At 41.7% G+C, this 24,465-nt stretch overlaps 1 protein-coding gene across 3 annotated transcripts in view; it reads right to left on the bottom strand.

The window, feature by feature from the left end:
- The window catches only part of FSTL4 (follistatin like 4), a 198,008-nt gene that overhangs the window by 99,332 nt on the left and 74,211 nt on the right, over positions 1-24,465 (bottom strand). The window lies entirely within an intron of this gene.

Raw genomic sequence — 24,465 nt, 5'->3', positions numbered from 1 at the left:
GTGACTTGAAGTGACTCTGGCTTGGCTGAAGAAATCAGATTGAACCCTCCTGACCCTGAAAGCTCATGCTGTGCCTGTGGCATCCAGCTCTCCCACAGCTCTTCTCCTCCTCAAGGCAATGCATCCACATGTCCAAAGTGGTGTAAGATATGATGACCCTTTTCTGCTCATCTGTTGTCTGGCAGAACTCAGCAGAATGAGAAATGGCAACTGTCTTTTTGTGCAAATGTGTTTGTGTTAGTGCAGAGCACAGTGGCTGGTGCCTCGCAGGAGCCTTGGAGCAGACCCTGGAGCACCCTCAGGCTTCAGCTGTCCCACACAGTGGGTATCAACCATACCCCACCAACAGCATCAACACGTTCAGCTGTTCCCCTCAGATGTCCTTGTGTCTATAATGTAATTTCCCTATAATGTAAATAGCCTTACTCTCTGCAATACTGGTTTTAAAACAAACTTTTCTTTTAAATCACATCACTGATGCTATTGGATTAAATCTGAGGTTTAATTTTGAATGAAAGATAACATGGTCCCAACTCAGTTTAAGGGACAACACCCTTGTAGATCAGCTCCTAAAAGACTCTAAACATTATTCCTCTGAAAAATAACAGAAAACTTGCACAGTGACAACTAATGTTCCTGTCCTTTTCTTGCTGAGCTGCAACATTTTGGACCTCTTGGTTTCAATCCAACCAAAACCCAATTAAAATTCCAGGTGGGAGGCATTTCTCTGATAGCAAACCCATCTACTGTCAAGTTGTGGGGTTTTTTTTCTCCATTCATATTTTGTGCTCACAATTTCAAAAGCATCATGACTCGAGAAGGTGAGAGAGGACACAGAGGCTGAACATGTGCTCACCAGTCAGGTCAGTGCCCTCCTGCTACATAAACAAGAACTGCAAGACAAGGCTTATTTCCTACCCTGAACTCAGTCCCATCTAGTTTGGAGAGTTTCTTGCTGCTCAGGGATATTAAGCAGCTGATAAATCTTTCCTTCCCTCTACACAACCTCCAAAAAGCACTGTGTCCCACTGGGGATCAGTCTTGTTTTACAGAAAAAACAAGCCTATTCAGCTACTATTAGTTGTGTTTATTATTCTTGACTTCTTTATTCCCAACCATGTCATTTGATGGTTCGTGAAGGCAGTATAATATTTTTTTTCATTCAATCACCAGCTTATTTAAGAGAAAACATGATTACTGTATCCATTTAATCAAGCTATTCTGTTGTAAATACTGTTTTAGCTACTGCAATAATATTTTTCCTCTGAGCTGGAATTTTATTTTCAGTCAGAAGTTAATCCCAGAAATGTATCAAGGGCTAATGACGATAGGGAAAGTGATTTAATTTTCTTCTGCTTCTGCTTAGTGGTTTCCATTAGTGAGCACCAGCACACCTACAGGCAATGCACATGGTGACACCTGGGGTGGCTCACCCACTTACATTGTGCTCCCCACAAGGAGATGCCACAGCAGTTCTTCCTCTACACCCTCCAGAAGTTTTGTTTTCAGCAGCTGAGACTTCTTTTGGCAGATATTTGCTGTTACCTGGGCAAGGCTTTCCCAGCACTAACCCATGTCCCCAAGTATCACATCTTACATGGGATTTTTCCCCCACACTTTCAGGGATGGGGGACTCCACTACCATCCTGGGCAGGATGGAGTCAATCCTTTCAGTGAAGAATTTTTTCTTAATGCTCAATCTAAGCCTGCCCTGCTACAACTTGAAGCCATTTCATCTCATCCTGTCATTTACAACTTGGGAGAAGAGATCGACTCTCTCTTGGCTACAACTTTTGAGTAGTTGAGTAGTTATAGAGAGTGAGAAAGTCCCCCTGCACCTCCTTTTCTCAGGCTGAACCCCCCAATTCCCTCAAGCATGGTGTGAGCCAGGACACAGTGATCTCCCCTGACTGAATTACAACCCTCTTGGATTTTTCCATGCTCAGAAAACAAAGCCACTACAAAACTGCTTTTCTTGAAAAACTACATGCTGATCTGGGCTGTAAGGCAGCCCAGGGTAAATGTGCCCTTTTAGGGGGTAACAGCCATGCTGCAGCTTCCAGGCAAGTGTGATGGGCATTAAGAGTGAAATAAAGGGGAGCACAGAAGGACAGAGCTGGTGACAGCTGCTGGCAGCAATTCCCAAATCCTGCTATAAACTCATAGTACATTTTTCCCCATCACACTGTTGCTATGTTCAGGGTCATGGATCCAGCAGACCCCCATCCTGCACAGCAGGGTGAGGCCAGTCCATGGTGATCACATCAAAGAAAACCAGCAGTAAGACAATTATATCTCTTATTTAAAAAAATAAGTCCAGTTTCACATGTTGCTGACATGCTGCAGGCAGAAGGTGCTTCTGGCCTCTGTCAAATCTGACCCAAAATTTCATTTCATTCACTTCCTTCTGGAAAAAATCACACTTCCCAGCTCTGTTGGAAGTGGATCCAAGCCTCTCTGCACAGTGTGGATGTGACAGACTGCATGGGTCTCACGCCTTTGCATGCTTTCCCTGACATCCCAGACATGAGGGCTGCAGTGACACAGAAGCAGTTGGACAGAGCCCAGCAGGGCTGAGCTGTTTAGCAGCACACAACAAGTAAAAGCAATAAAGTTCTGTCCCAGGGTGTGAGACTGATAATTTGCTCCTTTGACTGAGCTAAAAGATAGATAGAAAAATGCACTACAACTGTAATATATATGCATGTAAGTACATATGTATAATTTATACACATACTGTAGTAGAAGAAAGGAGAGAAAACTTCTCCAGGTCAGTTGAAGTACTCTGACCTGAAACTATAACTTTTTACTAAGTCTGACCAAAGTGTTGGCTCAGAAGTTATCTATGCTTGGGACATCTGAGATGATGTGCTGCTGCACAAAACAGACCTAATGCTTTTTATTTCAAACAAATTAAGGCACTTCAGTGACCAGACAGGGATGCTGGGAGCATCCTAGAAAAGACACTGTCTGCTCAGCCAAGTTACAGAGGAGACATATTCAAGCTACTCAGAACAACTGGAAAGCCAATACCAAAGACAGCAAGATTCTTCTGCAGCCTAGCACTGTATTTCCTCACCCTCTCCTGCTGTCCTGACATCTGTAATCTTCTTACACTGTGCCCAGGATCTAACAACTTTATCTACTAAATACTGTCTCTCTAGGCTTTTGCCACCTCTTGTTCAGTTCTTCCAGGTATTACAAACATGACTGTTAAGCAAAAAGAATGTCAGAAAAGCTGCCTGATTGCCCTCTCACTTATGCCCACTCTCCTCTCCCTCTGCCCCCAGCAGTTTCCTTTCCTAAGCTCATCATTAGCAGTTTATCTCATCTTAGGCTGCTCTGCTTGGTAGGTCTTGCTAATTGATGTCTCTCAGCTTGGTTTCCTTGTTAGAGCTTCCAAGGGACTTGGATTCTGCTCACAATTGCAACCTGTATTGGGAGGTTTAGGTTGCATGTTAGGAAAAGGTTCTTTCCCCAGAAGGTGGTCTCACCCAGGAACAGGCTCCCCAGGAAATGGTCACAGCACCAAACCTGACAGAACTCAAGGAGCATTTGGACAATACTCTCAGGCATATGGTGGGAATTCTGGGGTTATTCTGTGCAGGGCGAAGAGCTGGACTTGATGATCCTTGTGGGTTCCTTCTAACTCAGGATTTTCTGATTCTATGATTTTAGCTGACCCTCCACTGCTCTTCAGAGATGGATTTTGAACCATTTCTTCCCTTCCCTGTTTCTAAGCATCATAAATGCCACCACATATGTATTCCAGGTGCCTGTGTGGTACTGCCAGCTGACCCTCTGTGTACTCAGACACTATCCCCACCACACAGCTGGGGAACCAACACACACAGAGACACCTACACAAATTCTGGATGAGCTAAAACTGCTATTTTGTTGTGCCCTAAACTGATTCTTCCACTCTAGTCCATTATTTCCCTCTTCATACTGGGGAAGATCTCTAAAGAAACAAGCCCTTCTTACCAGTTTAGAACAATTTCAAACCCTGTGAAGCCTGGAACTGTTTGAAAAAAGAACAAACAAAAACAAACAAAAACATAGGAAAAAAACCCAGTAAGACAGAGGAAGAGTTAAAGAAAAACCCAGCATAGGAAGGTCTGATTGTTAAAATGTGGCAAATAACTGTTGAGTTTCCATGCTCTGCTTACTCCAAGCAATGCTGCTTCTTGCTCTGTTTTGCAGCAGTGACTCAATTCATTCCGTTTAGCACTTCTGCATGCTTTGGCAGATAAAATATTGATCAGCCTGCCAAGAGACACAGAATGCCATTATGTTTTTATGTCAGAACTCAGTAATGATCTACATTTATCAAGAGCATCCTCCCTGTGAAAGGTCAGTGGTGAATTTGGCTTAATTGTGATGACACATCATTAATCCAGTTCCCTCAATAATTGTCCTCTTTAAAAATTTTACTCCTGGTTTCTGCAGGTTTTTACACTTGTATCCCACAGCAATCTTCAACACAGTCCTGAGTAAAAGCAGGTAATAGAGGAACAGCAAGACTGGAGATTAAAGTGTCCTTCACAGGAACGCAGGGTACAAAATAAAAATAAACTGAGGAAGTGAAGAGCTTGCTTTGATGGGGAAACTAATCTCCTAATGAAATATTACCATGCAAGGTGCCTTACAATACAATGATTACTTGAAATGTCAGTTCTTTAAATATCAGAAATGATCTGATAACACCTACAGAGTCCCAGACTTTGAGACCTTGGTGTGCAGATCACCTGACAGTAGATGTGAGCCTGAACACACAGAGAAGTCTCTAGAGGATTTGAGTCCCACTGGTTCCTGAGCTAATTTTCAGCAAAAGCACATGGACTGCAAGAATGGCAGGTGACACCTGCAGCTCTTCCTAAAATCCTTGAGAGAAGCTGTGCAGCCATTAGCATCCAGGCTAAGTATAAGAGTGTGTGATTATCAAGAAACACACAAGAAAGCATACAAAGAAATTCAAATGTCTTGTGACCCTTCAAAAACTCTCCAGAAGTTTCCCCTGAGTGGCATCTCCACACAGCTGGAGCATGGTACTCAGTCCATATGCACTCAGATCTGGGCTCCAAACCCTTGAAAATCTGCAACTGTGCTGCCACTCCCAGCATAGGATTAGACTCAGTGTGCTGTCACTGCAGGTGAGATAGGACATAACAACCCAGCATCCCACACAGAGCTGCCAGCCCCGTTTGGCACCTGGTTCCTGCCATCACCTGCCTGCAATCCACCCACCGTGGCAGGATGGTGCTCCTGGTCACTGTCCCCACGGGGGAGAATGCTAACAACCCAGTCCAAATAACCCACCACTCCAGGGGGAACTCCAGTGGCACCAGTTTTCCAGGCAACCCTTCAGCATCACCATATGTGGTAATGAAGAACAGTTTGAAGCAGGCTGAAAAGTGTCATTTCTAAGGCAGGAGGCATCAGAGGTGTCATTTTATTTGACAGTTCCTCTCAGACCACGTTGACTATTTTCAGCTGTTCTTATGGCAGTTTTCAAGCTCCAGGAATAAATTCAGAGCAGGAGATGAGAGCACTAAGATTTGTTTTCTCATCCATATCTATAGGGTACAAAAGATACTGTTATTGAAAATAACATTTCTAGACAAAATTAAAGGGGTTGGAGAAAAGTTCTGTTTTCAAAGCAGCCCTTTCATTGTGTTTCACTCAGGTTTTATCTGGCATTGTTAGAAGGTCCAGAAAATTACTAAACTAAAATGTTATAAATTTATTTCTGAGTGTGGCTCCTTAATTCTTGTGCCATTTATGGCAAAATTCCTCATTAGCACCAGCCTGTTTTCCTACATACAAAATGAAAATGTTGGCTGAACAGTGGAAATGTGGTCCCAAAATATCAGACAGTTGAACCTGAGTGAGACATTATGTGAACTCTTTACCCAATGATCTGCTGCCTCATGACCTGTTTGAGTCAACAGAATAAGTTTACATGGGGACAGGAAAATTAAAGATGACTTCAGTTCTTCAGGGATCTCCTTGCAAATCCCCATTCTGCCATGCAAATTTTTTATCTGTCTCTTTCTATCTATCTTCCTCTTCCTTTAATAGCTTGTTTCTGCACATGCATGGAGAGTTTGGCTGGACTTTCCTCCCAGTTTTCCTGTGTGGTTGGAAAGAAGAAAATAACTGTTTCTCTCAACAATTTACATGAACAGACTTCTCTGACCAAGTGCAGCTGCAGGATGAGAATATAAAGAAACCTTTTTGGAATTGATAATTTCTTCCAATTTATAGATATCTGTGAGTTTTGAATCTTCCCAACTCTGATTTTTATAGGCTGTAAATACTACAGATTGGATACTAGGTAAAAGTTCTCCATTGAAAGAGTGGTCAAACCTTCAAATAGGCTGCTCAGGGAAGAGGCAGAATCATCATCTCTGAGAGCTCAAAAAATGAGCAGATGCAACACTTTGCAATGGCACAGTGGTAATGGGGATAACTGGCTGAAGGCTGGACTTTATGATCTTGGAGGTCTTTTCCAACCTTAATGATTCCATGATTCTATACAAGGTCTGAAAAAACCAATTTAGGATGAAGAGAAATCAACCCAAATCTTAATATATAAAATTCTGTAATAACAACCATTTAACTTCTGATCATTCAGAGAAAGCTTCCTATAAAATACCAGGCTGTGTTCTGCAGCAATTACACTGCACAAAACCCCACTGCAGTGTTCCTGTAACACCTGATAATAACACAGGGAGTGTTCTGCTGCTCCAAACATCACTGAAAACCATCGCTGCGCACAGAGGAAGCCACACACCACAGATGTGACGTTTAGGCAATGCTGTTAATTACATCCTGTTCCCTCACAGCATTACTGCCTGCCTCCTTTACAGACAGCCAAGCCCCTCAAAGGCTGAGTACCTGCTTTATTCCCAATTTGAATCTACAGGTTAAGTGAAACTCTGGTTAAGTTCCTGCTAAGAGGAGCAGATGTTTAACATCATGCAAATTCATGAACATCCTTCTGCTGAAAAAATTCAATTAACAATAAAAATCCAAACTAACTTGCTTATCTTAGGGATCAGTTTCAGCTAGTAAGATGTAGTTTTATCAGGTATCCATATATAATTTAGCAGCAACTGGGTGCTCACCAAATTTATCACAGAAATGGAATGGAATATATGCCATGAACCAGATACTATTAAACAATAGACATTTACAACCTGGAAGAGTTAAAGCTTGCCTCACTTTATATTTGTTTCAATATTTCATTTTATTACAAGAAAAAGAACCCATCTATTACTCTGTGAGGTTTAAAAATATATTAAAAACTTACCGCATGAGAATATTAATTCCCAGTTCTATAAACAAAAACTCTATTCCTACCTTAAACAATTACCTTCCAAACTCCATAAAGCTAAATGAATCATATGCCTCAGCCCAAATACACAGAAAGAGATGGATGAATTTTAAGCCTTTCTTGGGAAGCCCAAGAATTACAACTTGGTTTGCCAAGTCCAAAGGCAAGTTCTAGATTTGTGTCCTGCCTAGAAGGGAGCAGGAGCAGCCCCAGGGAGGGAGGCAGGAGGAAGCCTGCAGGTGGGAAAACACACGATAAACGTAATTTATCAAGTGCCTATCACCACCTAGGCAGTGGGCCACAGATTTATAGATTTTTAAAGCCAAGAGGGATTATGTGCACACTCTGACCTCCTACATCGAGTTCAACAAGATTTTCCCTGCAGCAGCTCCATAATTTGTTTGCTCTATAGCACACCACCCAGGAAGGCTTCCAGCACTAACTTACGCATCTAAGAGCAATTTTTCAAACGATTACTTAGTCTCAGTGGGCAAACATATTGTATTTTTAATTTGTGTAGCTTCAACTTCCATCCACTGAATTTTGTTATTCATATATCTGGTACATCAAACTGTGTCTCATATTCCATGTCACCTTCCCAGGCCTGCTCTGCTGCTGTGCTCATCTCATGTTATACCTGTCCTCTCCAAGGAGCTGTGGGATACAATGGCTCTCACTAGGGCAGCTCACATACTGAATGGCTGGGTTTTCTCTCTCTTCTGGAAATTTTATCCTTCTGTGATTGCCAACAAAATGACCATGGCCATGTTTGCAAGAACCTTTATCTTCTAGTCAGCAGTGGGTGGCTTTTCCAAAATTCAGCCCACCCCCTGAGCTGGCTCAGCCCCTCCCTGGTACTACAAGGTGATACTGCAGTGCCCACAAAGAGCCCAAACACATTCCTAAGCCAGGGATTTGTAGATGATTTTGTGGATGATTGCTCTCATTCCACCAGGACATCTCTCCCAAAGATCACTCAGCATTTCCAAAGATTATTTAGCGTAAAGGAGATGGAACTAACAGCAATGCCTGGGCTGGGAAAGCACAAAAGCAAACAAGGCTATTCTGATTATATTTGCTCCCAACTGAGTATTAGCTGTTATTTTTGTGTTAAAAAATTAAAAACTATTGTCAAACCACAGTGAAGAAACAATTTCATGAACATCAATGCAGATGAAGGAACAACATGCAGTCAAGACAAACAATTCATAACTCCTATATGGCTTGTCTCAACTATTAGGTGAGTGTAAATATCACAGAAATCCTGAGAGAATTATGCATGAGTCCTATACTGCAAACTGTTCCTAATGATTACTTTACTCAAAACACAGCCCACTCTGCTATAAATCTATTGCTCCACACAGAGATGTGATCTTATACACACACTCTACTCTCTGTAACTGTTGTGCACTATAAATTATATTTTGTCTTCAAACTGTATTGTTCTGCTTTTTAAAAGCAATTGAGCTAAATTAGTGGTGCTGCATCCTAAGGTGCAGACAAGGGAGGATGGGAGCAGGAGAGGAAAATATCCTTTATTATACAGGTCTTTTAACAATAACAACAAATTAGCTTAAGAATGTCTTAGTTATTTTAAGTTCCCACCCCAACACGAACAGTGTAATGAATTGCTTCAGTGATTGAGAAACACTGTATTGAAAGAGCCTAGGAACAGAGCGAAGCTTTCACAAAGGGTAAGAAAAAGAAGAAAATAAGACAAGAGAGGTGAACTGGACAGGTGCAAGGTGTATGCTGGGAATTCTCAATCAGACCCATAAGGGATACTGCATAATGCTGCTTTCCAACATGGAAAACAAAACAAGCAACAAAAAAGTAAAAAGTCTTATTTGTGAAAAGACACACTCCCACATAGTAACAGCTGAGCAACACTCCTGAAAACAGGGGTGCTCTCTATAAATCCAGGCTTGAATTTCTGTTTCACCACTTCAGCAAAACAAATATAATTAAAGGCAAAGCTTCTGTGTATGACTGATATCTCCATTTGTGTGATTTGTACTTCCTGGGGTCCAATCTCCATCCCAGAGCCCTGGTGCTGTGTGAGCTGCTCCATGGCAGCACGGTGGGACACTCCAGGAACCTCCACACTCAGTCTGTACAGAGCAGTAAAAGTAACACTCTGCTTTTAGCAAGAATTGACTAGATGGTATTCATTTTACTTATTTCCTTGTGCTTTTGCTGTAAGGGTGGCTGGATGACAGGTTTTTTCCATGGGCTGAATCTTTGGGCCACCAGCATTGGCAGGAAGGCTCTGATCAGTGTGGTTTCATTGTGACAGGCTACGAAGGAGGATTTGGGTGTTGGTCAGCAGGGACTTTTGGGGTGTTGGTCAGCAGGGACTTTAGGGGTGTTGGGAGCAGTCTGTGCTGATCTACAGACTTCTCTCTGTCCATGTCTGACCAGTCCATTTAAAGGCTCTGAGGAAAGGCTCTTGCTGTGCTTTCAGAGAGCTCTTGGCATGGGTGTAAAGCCCCAAGTGCTGCCAAAACACAAACATCAGAATAAACACGGCACAAGGGATCTGCTGGGATTCTTCTATGTGTACACACAGCAGCATCAGATGCTGTGTCAGTGATGGATTACAGCCTCCATACAGAGGCAGTGAAAGCACAAGATGGACAAGAAGTTAAGAGCTATCACCCTTGGATTTATGCATATGGCCACAGACAAGGGAAAACCCAAACCAAATACATCAAGAAGAGTTGTTTGAAAGCCAGTAATACCTTTTGCAGTGTATCTGCTGTAAGCACCAGTTTACACCTGATGCAGTGCTTTACCTTAATTTTCTGCACCTGAGATTGCTATTTTTAAATGAAGGGAATTAAGCTATCAGACCATTAATGTTTGGGGAGTGCTGCTTTGTTAACACTGAAGCCAAATCTCCCTGGGCGATCTGCAGGACAGAAATAAATAAATAAGGTCATTCTGGACATTTGAAGCACCTGAAACCATTTCTGACAAAACCACCTGTCATCATGAACTGGAAGAGTTAATTACTGTACAGTGATGATTAGCTTCACTAATCTTCATTTCAGCAGTTATGTGAGGAAGAGTCTTGGTCCATCAGTCTGAGTGTGCAGGAAGCCAGGCCTGTCTATCACTGTAGCCAACACTTATTCCTCATTTCTATATGGAAAATGTCTTCACTACTTTAATGCAGACACCCTTTAATTTAAAGTAACCAAATCAAACAGGCTTTTGTTAGATAAACAGGACATTTGTTCATAGTGCCTGCTTCAGTTGGTGATGCTACACAAGCTGCAGTTTGACATTTCACAAACCTCTATCTTATTCCTATTAGAGAAAGCAAAATTGTCTGGATTCCTCTGGGAAGTAACCAATGCTCACTTTTTTATGGCTGACTGGTACATCTGTCAAATACTTCTAGATAGCAAATAAGTTATTTGGAAGCTTTAATAAACCTTAAAGTCCTCTGGCACTAATGTAAATTTTGCTGATTCTGTTCTGCTCTGAAACACCTTTCCAAACAATTCACTGGCTATGCTGTCAGAAGGAATTCTTCACTATCACTCCGTGCTTGGGGTTTCATGAATCTGACTCCCTGGTAAAGGTATTTTTCATTTCCACTATCTGCTGTCTTATCTGTATGAAGTATACACAGGGAAGCAAAGTGTATTACAAAGGTTACTCTGCAACATCCTTGGTGATGGATGCAGTCAAGAACTTTTTTCCTTTTCTTGGGTATTTGTGTGCACAAGTTTTCTGTGATACCTTCTTGAAAACACTCTTGCTTCTATCACAAGACCACAGAATATGTCACAGGACAGCTTTGTCCTCTATCACAGAGTTTTTAAAGCAATTCTGAGCCCACTGCCTATGGTCACCCGTTCTCTCAAGAACATTGCTACTCAGAAGGTGTGTGATGTTTACAACAGGGAGAGCAGAGGGTGTATGTACACACAGGGAAGTAGTTCTCATGACATTTTCAATCCAAAAGCAAGAGGAAAACACCGTAATTCTCCCAGACTAAGCGTCCTTCCACATCCTCAAAGGCATTCAGAGAAATCTCTTCAAAACACTGCTAATTTACAGCACTTCCCCACCTTGTACTTGAACTGTGGAGTCTCCCATCTCCTCCTGCTGAGCACTGAAGGACAACACATGCAAGTACAGCAAGCAGGAGTATTTATTATTGTTAAGGATGTGTGTAATGGTCTGATAATGATGTGCTGTGTCTGTTGTTTGGATGTCATTAGGAGACCTCTCAGGCATCTCACTGGTAGACTGCAGCGTTACACCCTAAAGGGCATTACTGCAATTATAAAATGTTAACTTCTGAAGAGGAAAATATGCACAAGGGAGAGAAAGTACTGCTAATAGGGAAAGAAAGCATTAAAAAGGAGTAAGAAACTTCACACAGAAAACTCTTAAATTAGTCCAGAAACAACAGATTAAAGGGAAACATTTACATGCACATGTAGACATGAGAGTCTACCTACTCCTCCAGAATTTAATGAGGTTAAAAGTACTCCATTTAGTAGATATAAAGGTCTACCAAAAAATAGTTGAATTTTTGTTATTATGATCACATACATATATAGTGTCATACACATATGGCACTCCTGAAACCAACAGAGTCTTCCATTATAGAGTGAAATTGTGCCACTTAATGACACAGTGGCCCAGCTCTGTAAAGTGATAAACCCAATTCTATGTGACAAACAGTGCAGATGAGGACTCCAATGCCTATTGCACCAACCTTCCCAATCAATTACAGCATTCAACTCAACCTCTGAATACGCCTTCACCTGTCTATAAAATGCCTGCAGCATTTACAACTCTGAGGGCTCCAACAGAGAGAAAAACACAAATTCATCTACTCTAACTTCCCACCACAAACCCACATCACTGCTTCTTGTCCTCTCCCCCTTTGGAGCCCAGGCAACAGAAACAAGACTTGTATTTCTTCTCTAAATCCATGCTATGAACAGCAAAAGCAGCAGATCAAGGAACAGAATGAATAAATAAAAGCTCACCAAAGCTACAGGCTGAATTTTGGGGATGAATTCCTCTCCTCCTTCTTTATGGGATTTTTTAAAAATATTTTCTCTTAAGCACTATAATGATGGATGATGAATGGAACAGTTATCTGAGCACTGGAAATGCTTTGCTACTGACAAGTCAAATAACCCTTCTGTGGTTCAGGGTACCAATTCTGGAGTAGATCTCCTGGAGGCCTGTCAAGATAACAGTATCTCCACACCAACTGTTGGCAGTGGGATTTTTCATTATATATGTCACTGAAGTACAGAGGGAAGCTCCTTACCACAGAAATAAGGGGATGAAAACATATTTTTTCTGAAGATTTTCAGCACTGAGAGTGCCATATTTCAGGGTAAAACATGAATGACAAATCACAGTATTTTGATCCATGAGAGCACGACATTGAGAGGAAATTAGCACAGTTTAAGATCTGGAGCAAAGGCAGCAACGGCCCCAAGGGAGCTGCCTGCCTTGGCACAGCACAGCTGACACTTCTGTCCTTGTTTTGCAGGGCTTCAGCTCATGATCTGCCTCAACAGGCTCCCTCTAGACCTCCCTAAAGAAAGGGGATCCTCAAATTTCCATCTCTCATATGGATGAGAAATGTTTCCCCCATGGCAACACTTCCCCAGCATCAGAGAGGGTTCTGGGGTTAGAACAGAAAGAGAGAGGAAGATGAAAGCCCATCTCTAGATTCTCCCAAAAGAAGGAGTTTAAGCCATTTACAGGACAGCCTTCAAAACATTTTCCATCTTAACCCCTTCCTGCCCAAATGACATTGCAGCAGACCCACAACTATGAATTTGTTTCACATCCTAGGAAATCTTTTAATGTCATTCTCTGCTCCACATTCATACCACTCAATATCTATTTTAAATGCATTAACTATAATGCAAGTGACATATCTAAACAATGCATCCTTTGGCTAGCAGAGCTTATTCCCAATTTACAGCCAATCTTCATTGCCACAAATCCCACCTAGCTGCGTTCAAACAAATGAAACTCAAACCCCTGGAGAGGATACAACTCTAAGGTTTATTACAGTGGAGATTAAAATTCAATATTGCAGCAGAGCAAATTGTCAAAATGCTGCACAGCTTTAGCTACTCTTTGCTTAAAGAAGCAGATAACGGTAAGTTGGGTTCAACAGTTTTATTGACATAAATTCTATTAGTTGAGGGCTCTGAAGGAAGAACTGATGCTTACGCCTTGCACTTCCAGAAACTGCGTACCCAAAGTGGTTTTCTTTATTTTTCAGGAGACTAATGCAGCTCAACCTGCAGCACAAGGCATGAATAAGTCACTGTGTGGCTGAGAGCCTGTGCTGGCATTACAAAGAGAGCAAAGGTCTGGATACCAAGTGCCCTGAGGAAGTGATGTAGGTAAGTTTTATGTAAGGAAGCCCTCCCCTCATGGCAGGTTCTGGAAGATAATAAGGCTTGTTGATAACGTGCTGGTTTTCTCAGTGAAAACCTTTCCATATCATCTGGGCCTCTTGGTAACACACCCTGCAAAGCCTCAATGATAATGAGAATCAAATCAGATCATACCATACGTGGTCTTGGACAAATGCTTTTCTCCTTGTCTTTAGCACCACAATGAAAACCAGTGAAAATTCCTGCTCTGGAGGGTGAGCCAAGGAATTTAATGCTGGGCCAGTCCCTCAGTCATGTCAGGTCTTTCTCATACACCATGTGGTTTTGTGATACAGAAACTAAGATGTATCATCCTAAGTTTCTTCTGCTAAGCTGCTTGAAATGTGATGAAAATAAAAATAAGAATCAATGTTCAAGCTTTAATTAAAATTTAGCCAAACCACGTGGAGGCCATGAAATCAACTTGCACACCATTACCCCCATCAATTTACAGCCCTGCCCAGCTTTTACGCATCTCAGAACCACAGCAGGCAATCAAAACAGCACAAAAAGTCTCCCACATCTTTATTACTTTGCCTTTAAAGGAAGTGAACATTAACATATTCATGCTGCAATTACAGGGTGATTTTTCTCCCCTTGTCTGCCCTTTTTACAGAGGATTGCTCCCACTCTCCTCACCCCAGTTTTACCATGGGGGAGTATCACTGAGTTTGCTGGATTTAGTCTTCTTTTGCAGCAGAGAAAAGGTGACTGAAATCAAGACCTGCATTTATTTATTTCAAGATCTCTTTCCTGCAGCCAATAAAAACAAACACAAAACCACTCACTCCTCACTCCATTTTCTGTGTTTAATTTCCAACCCATGTAAGATACAAGTTTGGTAAGTTCATCTCCCTGGGCTGGAATGACCTCTGTAAGAAAAACAACATTCAGACCATTATTTGATAGCTTTGTCTGCATCCACAGCAACAGAATGAAAACACATGAACCATTCCCTCTGTTGGCTGATGCTCTCTGATGAGCAGTGGTCAGTCACATTAATGGGACAAAACTCCCAGCTCAAACTTATCCAAGCAAGTAAAGTAACCTCTTGAGTTCTTTTTTATGATTCATATGCTAGAATTTGTAAAACCACAAAATGTCTTGAGCTGCAATCACTGAAGTAGAAAATATATCTATGGCTGTCAGATAAATTTATTTTCAGCTGTGAAAAAAATATATTGCTATCTCACCTAAGGCAGTATCCTGGCACCCCAAATACACCAGCCAATAGCCCATTGGTCTAATTAGTATTTCAAAGATATTACAAGTGACCCATACATGAAATGTGATGGTGGTATTTGTGAGTAGATTTGAAAGAGCAGTGTAAACCCATGGACTTTTATTACAAAGAAATAGAAAGATTACACATCTGGATCTCTGCAAAGGGGTGCAGAAGGTCACCAGCAATACCACCTATGCAGTCAGAGATGTTTGTACCACACAGTGAGAAACTACAGAAATACATTCCCACACAGTGGTTTCCTTGCAATTCACTGTGCCCACCACTTCTTACATCCCACATCCATGGAAAACACACACCAAGGCCCTAAGCAAACCAGCAAATATCAGGGGATCTTTAATAGCACTCATTAAAATCTGGACATTGTTTTTTCTATGACACACAAAGAACTCATATACTGTCCTCTGGCTGTGCCACTCCATAGGTCACCTTTTTTCCATGTCTTTGAAAAACTTACTTAGTCCTTTTGACTTCCAGTTCATTCACTCCCTTCTGAAAGAATCTGCTGTTCCCTCCATACATCCAGACCTGAGGAAACTGTTACAGGAAACCTCAGGCATTGGAAGCTTTGCAAGAAGCCAGTCCCAGAACCTTCCAATCCCTGCTCTGACCCTGGAAAGCCATGATGGTCTCCTCCTGCTGATGGGAGGTCCTGCTTCCTGCAAGGCTTTATCAGGATCTTTTGTCTCAGGAGCTTTGTGGCATATTAAGGCATAATTGCTTTTTTACTGATATTCAAATGTCAGAACTTTAATCCATTACATCTTACAAAAGAATTCAATTTTCATGTCAGATAGAAGATCTCCGTGGTGTTTCAGGTTCCTGACCCATGGGAGGGGGTTGGAATAAGATGATCTTTAAGGTCCCTTCCAATCCAAACCATTCTGTGATTCTCTGATTCTAGGTTAAAAGACATTTTAAGGAAGATAAGCCTGAACTTCAAAAAAAAAAAAACCCAACCCATTATTAGAAACCAGAGAGACACAGAAATAAATCTGTTTTCCCAGTTTTAATTTATTAACTCCTCAAAAGCCATTTAAAAAGGCTTTATCTGAGAAGGGGCTGTACTCCACATGCACACTTTTTCCATGGGCACATGGCTTGTAATCGAGGGAGGTGTAGTTAACACACATTTGGCTAATGCCTCATTCCAAGCTACTTCCCTATCCACATGCTCCCTTAGCTGTTCCTCTTCCAGGGAGGGATGCAATGAATACCTCAGGTAAAAAACAAAATAGCACTATTCAAGATGGTGATAATGGCACATTTAAATCAACACCTGGCAGAAGTACCTGCAGATGAGACCGAGTCATAAAAGACAAGACTGCAGCTACAGCATTTCCCTCAAGGAGTGGAATGCTGACAAAGTACAATTGCAGAGCTTTGGCACTAAGAAGGCTGATAATACAGGACACTTTCTAAGGAAGAATGTCACCAGCAACATCCTCCATCATTCCACCACGATGGCACTGCTGTGAGACAGTGTCAAGCCTTGTGGAGGTTGCACATTAGTAAATAAAAAAATGGGAGCAGTCCTCAGCATCGAGCATGGAACTAATCCCTTGGCTCCAAAGTCATCAGCTATTGCTTAGCTGCATATCAGCTTTTCTAATGCACTGCCTAAAAGCTTGAAAATATCCCAAATCTGTATCAAGAGGTAGGGGGAGAAGGCATTGAGGCCACTTTTTAACAGTGCTTTTTCACAGCCATCAGGAGACTTGCACTATGAGACTGCAGAAGAAGGTTTTGACTATAAAACTTACAAAAATGAAATAATCAGCTGCATCTCTTAGATAGAACATGAAATATACATTGATATATATGGCTGGGATTATATTTATTCCTTACAAGTTTAAATATGAAGCTTAACTAAACATTACTCAAACACACATGATTCAGACCATGAAGTCATTAAATTCTATTATTCCTCCACTAAGGTCAGAACTGGGGCTGCAGAGCATCATGAACTAGAAACTCAGGAAATTCTTTAATCTAAACTATCCTGACCTTGATGGCAGCACACAGCCACAAATCCAACCATTTCAGCAGAGCATTCATATTATGATAATACCTTTTATATACATTTATGGACATAATGCACACACAGACACAGTGCAGCAATAGTAGGGCCCAACTCTCTGTGAGTCTGAGACAGGAGGACACAGGGGAGCTACTTGCTGGAAAATGCAGAACAGACAGCTTTATGGTCAAAAATTATGTGCTAAATTGTGTCATCCAGGTCCCTAACAGGAGTGAAGCTTGAGACATAGATCTGCTTTTGCAAGTGAGCATCCACTGCATGGGAAAGCTTATGATCTCAATAAAAAAACATTCCAAATTAGAAAATAAAAATTCTAGGAATTGAACTGTACTGCTCTTCCTTTAATGCTGCATTCCAATGGAAATATTAGTATTTTCTGCAGAAAAAAAGGCACCTAATGAGTCAGAGCCAACAGCTTTCAAAACATCCCCAGCACCTGTTTTGGACTTGTTTGCTTCATTGTTTTCTTTCTCTCTGCAATGTTTAAATGGTGCTCTTCAGCACAGATCCATCCCTTTCAGCTCATTCAAGCATGTAGCTCTACTCATGCCATGGAGAGATGGTCACACTGTCACCCTTCCAGCCTTAAACTCTCTTAACCTGAATGCTGGCAATACCTGGAAATGGAAATGTAGAGCCAAAAGAAATTGTCTTTCATTAAAATATATAATTAGAGATTCTTTTTAAACATTGGGGAAAAAAAACCAAAAAAAACTGTCTCCTTTTAGATTAAGAGTTTCTGCTTCTTTGACTTGAAACAAAAAGCATCTGTTTTGGCAATCTCCCACCACAATCATACATTAGCTGCTAAAAACATCTTGAAAGGCACAAAATTAAATGAAACACATCTGGAGCCAATTTGGACATGTATTTGTTTTCTAAACAGTATTAAATTCAAATCAGTATCTTGAAATGATAATATAAGCACATCAAAGTCAATAGAAATAATCAGAAATGGCCTTATTCATACCATGATTACTGTCTGTATATTCTTATTAAAATACTGGTGATTGTAACTCCTAAATAACTTTATGGAGCTAACAGATCAAAAAATCAGACTGAAATTAAAACTAGGAATAAAGGCAAGTCATTCAGTGACTCTATCCAGCCCATCTGCAAGAGGGGAAATACTTCAACATCCATTCAAGTCATGGCTACTTGGAGCAGACAGGAAACATCCTTCTATAAAATCTGTAGGTTATTGATTCCTCTTTAGTGCAATTATTCAGACCCAGGAAAGATGCTAGCCTGTAAAATGCAGTCTGTAGAGCTGTGCTCTCTGTAACACACGTTTTATGTTTCTCCTGAAACATAATCCAGGTTGTTGATACTGAGCACAGCACAAAGGCAACAGCTCAGTGTGTGATGCCTGTCAGTGTCACCATTCCCATCTCTATACTGGAGTAAGCAGGTGTGCACACTGCTCCATGTCAGTCCCACTCCTCTCAACGCTGCTCAACTGTGCTGAGGAAGAAGAGGATGTGATCAGGGCCACAATGAGGCACTGGGACCCACCACACCCCATTCCTGTCCACATACACAGCCCCTGCTTCCCCCAGCTTGAGCCTTGGGCTATCTTCAAATCATCAGGACATTCTCAGAGAGCTGCCTTTCGTTTTAGATGGTCATGATTCTTTTTTGAAAAAGCACAACTTATGGGTTGAGTCAGTCTTGGTGGCTCAGAAGAAAGGTGCAATTCTGTCAACTGCCCTTTCAAGGTGCAGGAGATGTGGAAAGCATAAAACAAATCAAAATATCCCCCAATATAAAACCCTTTCCTGTGATGATGGCTCCTAATGAGGTTCAGAGGCAGCCAGGGTGCCAAACATGTTAGAATGAAACTTTCTCATATTTATTTCTCCCCAGATCACACTGGACTGAGAAATAAACAGAGATAACTCAAGTTCATAATCTGGTCTGCAGAAAACAGCATAGATAAAACAACAGGACCATCAAAAGGGCAAAATTGCAGGTAAGACAACAAAGTTTTGGAAAACATAGTTGGGAGTATAGAATGAAATATGACAAATGTAACTAATATTGTCAGCAACACTCTCTGGTGGCTGGATACTTTCTGCAGTGCTTTTCCCCACTGCTTACAAATAAAACATTAAATTAACAGAAGAATAAAAATACACAGTTCAATGTCTGTTCACATTAATTCAGGGAGTTAAGACACATAGGGATTCAGATGATCTGTGTGGACCAAGACAGACATTTCCCAGCCCAGCAGCTGGAATAAAATTTATTAGTAAAAATGCTCCAGTCTTGCAGGGTAACAAACTTGCAGCAGTCTTCCTGTAGAGACTTTTTCCATCCATTTATTCCCAGGGATATTGGGCTTTCCCTGGTGCAACCAGCCACCATGGAGAGATAAAGCATCCACCTGACCTGACCCAGCATCCAGCACCCTCTGTTGCTGCCACATTCATGCTAGAGCAGAGGGTTTTACAGACGCCAGAAACGAAGCAAAGCAAGATCAGGAGGATCTAGCCCACACACTAAAAAGTCTTCAGAAAAGTCTTTTGTTCTTCCACCTTTATTTCCAGCTCAAGAGCATCTCTTTTATCTAGACAATGAATAAGGAGCCATATAGTAATTCACAGCTGCCATTCCTGACCTCTGAAACAAATCTGCCACTAGAGGAAATCCAGTGCTGACTTCCAGCAGCTGGCTCCTCCTGTGCAATGACACAAAGAAGTGGCTGTTCTCAGAGCACTGGGACATAATGAGCTCATCTACAAATCCTTTTACATATAATGTCTCTCTATCAATTCTCCAGTGTCTCACGAAATTCAGCTCTAGTCTTGACCTTCCACAGACAACCACAACAGGGTCTCAAATTTCATGAAAACCATCATCCAGCTCTGCACCACTGTTGTGCAATTTGGTTTAAATTAGTCAGAAAGTTCATGACACATTACAGAGCACACTGCATTGGTGTCCAGCTATTGAAAACCAGCTGTGAAAGATCCATGATATTAGGAAGACATTTACTTGAACTGCAGTGAGGCACCAGCACTCACCATGGAGAAGCTGTGGATACCCCATCCCTTGAACAGAACCAGGCCAGGCTGGCTGGGGCTTGGAGCCACCTGGTCTAGTGAAAGGTGTTCAAGCCCATAGAAGAGGGGGTGGAACTAGATGTTCTTTGAGGTCCTTTCCAACCCAAACCATTCTAGAATTCTCTGTATCTGGCCATTGAGAACCTCAAACCAAGGTCACAGAACTCTAAGTCCCAGCTCCCTGCACAGAGCACAGCACAAGTTACTAAGGGACTATTGTTTCCAAGTTGTTCTTTGCACTGGTATCTCCCCTGGAAAACCAGAGATAAAAAAGCTGATAAGGATATGGTTTCCTTATCAGTGTGTGCATTACCCTGTGCCTGCAAGGAGCCAGCTATTGCTTTGTTTTCCACTTAATCCGGAGATATTATCAACAACTTAATATATTTGTGGCATCAGAAAACAACCAAGGGTCAGCCAGGGCTAACACTTCGCCTCTTCCATTGATTATCTATTCATGGGATTGTAAAGAGAAAGTCACGCAGACAGGAAGGGAGAGCACTTCTCTGGATGTGATTAGAAATATGCTGCTTTCAAAATGACTATAAAACTGAACAGCAAGAGAAGACTGTACTTGATCAAAGAAATCAAGAAATGCTACTGTGGCCATTCCTTCTGTGTTTCAGAACTCACTTTATTCATAACAACCCACACTTTCTCCAGAGATTATGCACGCAGGCTTTACACATGCTCAATTCAGATAATCTGGAGAGATTTTTCTTAAAAATAAATCTAACCCAAGACTTTTTTCGGAGTTTTCCATTCAGTGAAAGCAGCTGCAGGTTGGCACCACACAAAGTACATGAACAGCTGCCCCCCTCCTCAAAGACAGCACAAAATTCACAATACTGAAAGCAAAGTTGAGTTAAAACAGTGTTCCTTGAAAGATGCATCATATTCATGAGATAGAAAATTTCCTCATAGGGAGGGTTGGTCAGCCTTGAACAGGCTGCCCAGGGCAGTGGTGGAGTCACCAGCCCTGGAGGCATTTAACAGATGTGTGGCACTTGGGTCTTGGTTTAGTGGTAGGCTTGCCAGTGGCAGTGCTGGGTTAATGGCTGGACTTGATGATCTTGGAGGGCTTTTCCAACCTCAGAAACTTTATGAAGTAACACAACATTCCAACCTTAGGCAGCAAAAGGACACCTAGGAATAGGATGCATCTTCATCTCTCTTTAAAGAATACATGCAAGAGGGTCCAAAGAACAAAACAAAACAAAAAAACACTAAAAACCACTCCCCCCCCCAAAAAAAAATAAAAAATAGAAGTTTGGCATACAGACCTATGTGCTTTACCAGGGGAATTCCCCACAATGAATTTATGTCACACTGGTGCAAATTAAAGGCAAACTGTTCTCTAAACATTCACTCTTCAGCCCTGGTCACATCCTGGCATCTCCTGTTCCAGGGGGGTTAAGCTGAAGACTGGAAAGTGTTTTCTCTTGCTAACTTTCCCCTGGCAATCCAAGCAACAAGGCTTCCTGAGGTAAATGATATACTTCAGCTGCTTATATCGCTTTCCCATTTTCAGATCTCAAATCAGATTTGGGCACTGTTTTCATTATCAGCACAGGAAAGTGTCTGAGTGATTCCCATCCCAAATCCATCAGGACATGTGTCACTCATCCCTAGTGCAGTGACACATGCTGTGGGTATGCAGGCTGCTGCTCCAAGCATTTCATCTATTTCTGCCTCCGGGCTGCTTCAAATGAAAAAATATTCTATGCACAAATGGTGCATTGCTGTGTGCAGAGCTGTCAGTTGTATTTATTTCACAAGCAGTTTAAGACATGATGTGAACTGCACTGCTGGTGAGATTTTACTACAACCTATCAAAGACTTAAGCAGACACCATCTATAACTACACCCTTTCATCCTCACCCCCACTGACTCACACTCCCTGTTCCAGCAGCGAGCACAGCCACAGCTTCCAAATCCCCCCTCTGTCTGCAGAGCCATTATTTGGGCACTGATAGAAACAAAACCTCACCAGGAGAAACCCAAACTTGAGATGGTCAGTCAGCAAATCCAGGAGGAGTTTTCACTGCACAGGGGACACCAAACCCAAACCCACGCCCTGCATGTTACCACGTGGTAACCTGTGACTACTGGAAGAATAACAGATATGTCAACCTGAGGAAGTACTAAAGTGTCCACAAGAATTTGGCAACAGCTACTAGGACCCATCTGTGTACTGGAAAGCCAAGGGCTCCCCAGACTCACTCCTGCCAAGTAATTCCATTTTAATAAAGGTTGATTTGGGATAAGCCTGCAGAATCAAATGGCAAAGCTCCGCTGTTATACTAAGGCTTACAGAGATATTAGGAATTATATCTAGTACTCTGTCTGAGCTCACTGGGCACATGGCATTGATTTCCAGGGCAAAATATGACACATCAGTTACTTTTTTCAGGCTTTAGGGACGTGGGGTGGAAAACCCAAGGGCTCCTCCATGAGCATCAGCCTAGAGCACTGGCCTGCAGCTTGGTTTGCTGGAGCTTTACTCCTTCTCCAAAAGTAAAGAAAACACTTAGCAAAAGTGTTTTAGCTTAGGCTATGACCCCAGCAATTTCTCAGGATATCAAATATCAACAAGTCCTCAGAAGAACCAGGAAAAACCACCTTCAGCTGTGGCTTTCAGCTGAGGGGTATGAGCAATTAAACCAGAATCCATTCAAATGATGAGGCATTAGACAGAGTACACGATGCTGTAGACTTACTTTGTATTAAGAATGTATTTTGCTATTTCTACATGTGAATCCAGTCTGAAAAGAAATATTTATTTATTTAGTTAATATTAAGGGATTCAGATGGTGTTTCAAAGCAGCTCCTTAAAAATGTAAATTTGCCTGCAAGATATGAGGATACATTTTACACAAACATATTCGCATTTCATTTGCTAAGTTCCATTTACATTGGCTATTTCACATATTTACTGCAGCACAATTGTAAACCTACATCCTTACAGTATGTAAATATTTACTTATTCATATTGCCTCCTTCCCCTCTTACTCTACCATGTCTTTAAAACATGTGCTCAAACGCAGCAGTTGAGATTCCTGTGGGGTTTATTTACATCCAAGAGATGATGGGCATGGAAAGGATACAGTCCTCCTGAGGAAGAATGAAAGCATCATCTTCTGTAACACCCCACTCTCGCTCTGCATGTCTCCAGCATGTGTGAGAATTCTGTGCTCCCTCAGCATGTGCCTTTTTGCACGAGACAAGCAGATTTTGATGTCAGTCAGCACAGGAGATTTCCCAGCACCCTACAGATGAACTCTGGGTTTCCCCACACACACTGCTCCTGAGGCTCCCCACAGACCTGCTGCTTTCAACACCAGCCACACATCTGCTGCTGCTGCTTGCTGAGCATGGACAAATTCAGCTGTGCTGAGCCTGGCAAGGAGCTTTGCTTCCAGTTGAGATGCCTTCAGTTGCTTTTCACATCACAGATTTCCTGTTGCTCCACAATCAGCACATCTCTGCTGTTAAGCTCTCCCAGAAAAAAAACTGCAGCTTCTTGAATTACAGAAAAAAAAATTTTTAAAAGCATGGTGAAGATGGGGAAGAGAAGAAGTGAGGAGGGAAGAGAAGAGGTAAAAGAAGGAATCAACCAAGCCACTCTTCCTTCTCTCCTCCAAGCATCTTGGATACACCTTCTTGTATGTCATTTCTGTAGAGGTACAAGCCATCTCTAATGGATCCAAAGTGACCTCAGACACTTGTGGTGCTTGGTCTGTGGGGGTTCTGCCCAAACTATGTGTGCTTTGGAACTGGAATAAGCAGTTGCACACACATTGCACTAAATGGTATTACTTTACATCCAGTCTTTATATTACTCTGATTTCCTACCTGGAAACTTCTACTCAGTAAATTTAAGTTCAAGTTTTGGAGGTTGTTTCCAACAGATGGCAGAAAATTGGGAAAAGTGCCAGCTTTTCCTTTGCAAAAGCTGGCTGCTAAAGCTTCCAAAGACAGCTCTGAGCATCTCTGCTTGCAACTGTCACAGCAAGAAATTACACAAAAGGTACATAAAGGGGGTTATTGAAGCATGCAAGCTTTGGAACTCACTGAGGAAAACGTGCATACTTTTAAAAACAACAAATAAGATGGTTTTAAGTTGCAAAATTCACAGAGCTAGTTTGCAATGCTCACCTGCAGCTTTTAGAAGCTTTTTCATGAAAGGAGAATGTGCCTCCTTCTATTCTTCTGCCTCCCTTGTCTTGTAGGGAAATTTTGATTTTTAACTTAAGAAGAGCAGTAGTGCCTCAAAGACCACAGCAAAGCACAGGATGCTAAAAAAAGTGGCAAAAGGAAAAAAAAAAAAGTGGAGATGG

Source organism: Parus major, chromosome 13, assembly GCF_001522545.3.
Source record: "Parus major isolate Abel chromosome 13, Parus_major1.1, whole genome shotgun sequence".
Taxonomy (NCBI): domain Eukaryota; kingdom Metazoa; phylum Chordata; class Aves; order Passeriformes; family Paridae; genus Parus; species Parus major.
Note: the sequence above shows the minus strand (reverse complement) of the source record. Positions and strands in the feature narration are given on the sequence as shown.